Raw genomic sequence first — 5,041 nt, forward strand, 5'->3', positions numbered from 1 at the left:
AAAACTACAGCATGGACCAAATCACAAGAGGTTTGGATCTAGGGTTGATGTTAGCAAACAATATGTACCCTCGTGCTTTCAATTATTAACCCAGCAGTCGTATGAATATACTTGGTTCAGAGAAAATCAGTATAATTTCTTTTTGAAAAGATCTAAAGCATACTGAGTAATAATCAAACATCGGGTTTTTAAGGATGGGCGTAGATCAAACCTGCATGATTCCCACATCAACTTGAGTGCAACAGGAGATACATACGTGTCGATGCAGAGGCCAAAGCAAACATTAGCAGATGATGAGCTGCCGCCGGCGAGTACTTTTTCAACTCCTTGCATACGTACGTGTAGAGAACAAACCAAACATGATGATGTGATGAAGCTGCCGCCAACAATTACTTGTCGTCGACTCTCTCGCATGCATGCGCCTCACAAACGCTTCACCTTTCGTTGGGTAATTAAGTGCCAAATAGACGTTCATCAACACCACGACTTGATCAGGACTTGATTAGGAAGCGCCCTATGACTGTCTTTTGCATGTACCTGATGAAACACTGGGGCTGTCAAATAGAGTTCCGGTTCGATGTCCGGAGGGGGTGGGTGTAGGTGCTCCGGTGGTGCCTGTTATATGCCTCCTCGTCGATGGTGTTGGTGAACTTGTCCACTGTGGCTCCGCGCTGACGAGGTCAGACACCAGCTTGACATAGGAACATGGCTTCCTCGCCTCGCCGTTAGGCAGCTCGATGGCCTAAGTAATCATCCGACCAGCACTGATCATGATTCATGACTGTGGATGAAGACCGTGGGCAACAGAGTAAGGACAGTACATGCAAACAAAAAGTGCATCTAGGCATATCGATGAGAATCAGGTTCAATACCATGGCGGTACTATACCTGTACGATGTATTTACCTGGCAATATCTATGTTGAACTCGTAGAGGAGCTACTCATAGTTGGAGAAGATGAGCGAGTTGGCCTCGGAGGTGGCGATGATCCACTCGTACGCAGTCTTCAGTAAATCAGGGAACGTCGTCATCATACAGTCATGCTGGATGTTCATCCTAGCTGAGTGTTCTTTCTCCAGGTCCAGTCCAACCAGCATCATCGGCAGGACACAATGAATCCACCAAGCGCTGCTGGTTTGCGGCCACCTCTAATCTGTGTCTGTACGCCGACGCAGCGCTCGGTCATGGAGCTCCGTCGTTCCTTCGCGTGGGACTGTGATCGTGCAGGCCTCAGATTGTAGTCGATGTAGGATCGAGCCGCGGGGGCTCGCATCGGCGGTTGAGCCGATCGACCTCATCGACGGAACCTTGAGTAGGCGAGACACGGATCTCGTCAGATGCATCGGAGGTAGCTATCGCCAATGACCTAACCCACCGTGATCTCCTTTTCGTCTCAAATAGGTACAAACAGAGACGGTCAGATTAAGGAAGGGATATTACACAGTAGGATTCCAATCCGAGTCGTCAAGAGTTGTTTTCCTTTTTTCCATCGAGTCCAGCAGGACATGCCTAGTTCATTGGGTCTGTCTAGGACACATCTAGTTATGTCACATCTAAGCTAATGTTCACTCTGTTTGTGGTCTATTTTTTTGTCCTAGTTTTTTTATTTCTTATTGCTACATTATATACTCGTGGAAGCTTAGATGCGACATCCTTAAAAAAAATCTAGATGTGAATTAGACAAACTGTAGTTCATTTTTCCTTTATTCTTCATCAAGCCAAACGTGTAGACTTTGTCTGCAGTGCTTTTGTGTTTTTTTTCCCTTACACGTGTGTAGAGCAACATGTATAGGACAAAAAAAATCACCTAAACGGGGTAGACGAAAACAACAATCCAGCGGGGATATATAGATAGATTAGTACCACCTTGGATATAGAAAATAAATATAGACGTGTTGAAGAAAAAAACTGAAAGCGTAAATTCACGGGAAGAAACGTATTGTGACGGTGAATCCGACAAAGTCAATCCGTGCTTTATTATTATTATTAATTATTATTATTATTACATTATTATTATTATTATTATTATTATTACTAGCAAAAAAGAGCCCGTGCGTTGCAACGGGACACAAATTTTAACTTATTAATTCCTCTAGAAAGGATGAACGGGTTAACTCTGCATCTTTTGAATAGTAATGCTTAATTTGTGTGATGCTTGAATTGGATGGTGAACAACAAAAACTCACCTCATCTCTCATTTTTCCTAATGTCTATCCTCTGCTAGCTTCATGAAGATGACCTCTTTGAATACTCTACATAGTACCTGTAGAAAGCAAATAATATGATTAGTATTGGAGAACAATAGTTGGGTAAATAAAATATGATGCTATTCTTTTCATTACAGAGTGATGTGCCAGTGGAAAGTACCCATATGCATGTCTTCACTCTTAACAATTTCATGCCACGATTGCATTCGCAATCTAGGGAGAACTTTTCTCAGATAATGGGGAAAAGATCAAACTCTCAGATAAGATTTATTTTTCTCTCTGATGAATTTTTTGTAATAACGAAAAAACTATCATAAGATCTCTTTTCCTGGTCTGATCAATTTTTGTAATAATGAAGCAACTATCAACTATTGGATGAAATGAATTATCCAAAAATATAGGGAGAATTATTTGAGTGAAGCTATAAGAAATGAATAAAGTCATCCAGTAAGTTAGTCCACATGAAATCAATGAACATACTTCTCATGTCGCTGGCAGATTACCTCTGATAAACTATAAGCAAATAGTTATAGTTTTCTTGTCAAGAAAGGCAAACAAAATCCATCAGAAGACGTTAACTTACCATGGAATTGTATGTTTGTGTATCTTGTCGACAGAAGGTCTTAGCAACTGTCAAGTTTGGCAACTAAGCAGTGCCAAGTAATTTACTTCATAATTATGCACTCTAACAGGTAGCAATAGCAAGGTATTCCAGCGTTATTCCCTTTCGAATATAACGTTATCGCCATCCCTTCCATCCGTCCTCTGATCTCCCTCTCCCTGGTGATCAACATTATTAGAATTCAGAATAGGACCAACAGTTTCTTACTTTACTGAACCCGAAAAACCATCGAGCGACCAGAGGCACAGCCACACACGCACACACGCGGATTCCATCGCCATCAATTTTCTTGAATGGATAGATAGATAGTACACTACATCATCCAATACTAAAAAGTATTAGTGGTCTTCCGCTCTTCCTTGTTGAAGCCTTGTCTGAAGTACATCTAGCCCCATCAACTCAAAGGGAAACAAAAGAAGAATTCAAAATCGCGATTGCTGCTATCGATCACAGTCATGGCTCTTCACAAGCTTCTGCCGGCCTCCGTGCAGCCGCCCTGTAGAGCTACTCCACCGCGGCCGCACACTTCGACGGCGGCGCAGCGAGGGCAAAGGCCAAGCCGGTTGGCTACCTCGGCTGCTGGGATGATCGGGCTATTGTTGGCGCTGGGGCTGCACACGGCGCGCCAGCAGCTCGCAAAACATCTGCCTCGACAAGCTCAAGTTGAGATCGTGGGCTCGTGGCCGAGGTAGCGGACCTTGACCTCGCCCTCCATGACATCGAGCGTTTTCATGGCAGCTCCATGTTCCAGATGGTCGCCCACGTCCGGGACGATCGCTCTCTCGCCGGATCTTGGTATGGTGGCGGCGATGGATCCGTGGAGGTTGAATTTTTCTGCGGGGTGGGAGATGAAAGAAGAACGTGCGTGTTGACCGACTTAGGAGCGGAGGACGTGTTCGGATCTGTCTTGTTTTGGGCCTCTGATTCGTCTTCTAATCGGTCTCTTCGTTCGATTTGTTTGTTGGGCCGAACACGTTGAAGCCCAATATGCTGTAGGTCACTTGTGTTCGATCTGAGCGGACAGAATTTCGATGGTAAGAAGCAATAGGATGTAGAAAATAATATAGGTGAAAAAAACTGAAAACGTAAATTCATGGGAAGAAGCTCTTCTAATCGGTCTCTTCGCTCGATTTGTTTGTTGGGCCGAACACGTTGAAGCCCAATATGCTGTAGGTCGCTTGTGTTCGATCTGAGCGGACGGAATTTCGATGGTAAGAAGCAATAGTATCACCTCGGATGTAGAAAATAATATAGGTGAAAAAAACTAAAAACGTAAATTCATGGGAAGAAGCGTATTGTGACGGTGAACCCGACAAAGTCAATCCGTGCTTTATTGGGAAGAAGCGTATTGTGACGGTGAACCCGACAAAGTCAATCCGTGCTTTATTATTAGGGAGATATATATATATAGGAAATAGGAAATAGGAAAATTGCCCGTGTGTTGCAACGGGAATACACTCTGAACATGTTGTCATTGCATTGCAGCCAAATAAAACATGCAAATAAAAACAATTTCTCCCACAAAAAAAGATCTAAAATTATTTAAAGGGCGATAAAGGATGGAACATCGGCAAAAAAAGTACTCCTTTTTGTTATTATAAAAATAGTCAACAAACCAGCGATTTGCATATGATAGTAATTTAGATTCTATTTTTGATTTCATATGCTATTTAATTTGGGAAACACAAAATATCAAAGTTTTTCTTCAATTTAAAATATTAGAATTAAAAATTCTGCTGTCAAATATATCAGTATAAAAGCATGCAAAATTTAGTTTTATCTTCGATAAGAAGTACACATTGGATGCATAGTGATTATGGAGGAGATTTTTGCAAGTATGACAAAAAATAATCATGTACATATTTCAAAGAGAAGTTCCTATTTCACCAATATATAACAGCGATCCAACCGCATGGTCACCCGATTTGTTGAATACATTTAACCTTCAGATGTGAATGTGCATCTTACGATATGGTATCCTTGCAACTAAACCTCTAAACCTCTAGAACATGTATAGAACCAGATGAATTCACGATTAAATCTAGCTAATAATTTTGAATGTGCCAAAACCAATTTATAGACTGAACCACTCCACTACATCAGATTGCGCAGTGCCATCCAGCTCAAAAGAAAATAAAATTGCAGTGCGCGCCATCCATGTGTAAGACCAATCGGGAGAGAATTCTTCACCTCGGTGATAGCCCGTGCCTCAC

The 5,041-nt window shown here is 42.1% G+C and overlaps 1 long non-coding RNA gene across 1 annotated transcript; it reads right to left on the reverse strand.

The window, feature by feature from the left end:
• Positions 1-464: 464 nt before the first annotated feature.
• Positions 465-4,808, reverse strand: LOC120975021 (uncharacterized). Its single transcript, XR_005770859.3, has 4 exons — positions 2,790-4,808; positions 2,186-2,262; positions 906-1,383; positions 465-781 (listed from the first exon to the last, which is right to left on the reverse strand). It is a non-coding gene; the product is annotated as an uncharacterized lncRNA (long non-coding RNA).
• Positions 4,809-5,041: the final 233 nt, after the last annotated feature.

The sequence above is a fragment of the Aegilops tauschii genome, chromosome 2 (assembly GCF_002575655.3).
Source record: "Aegilops tauschii subsp. strangulata cultivar AL8/78 chromosome 2, Aet v6.0, whole genome shotgun sequence".
Classification (NCBI taxonomy): Eukaryota; Viridiplantae; Streptophyta; class Magnoliopsida; order Poales; family Poaceae; genus Aegilops; species Aegilops tauschii.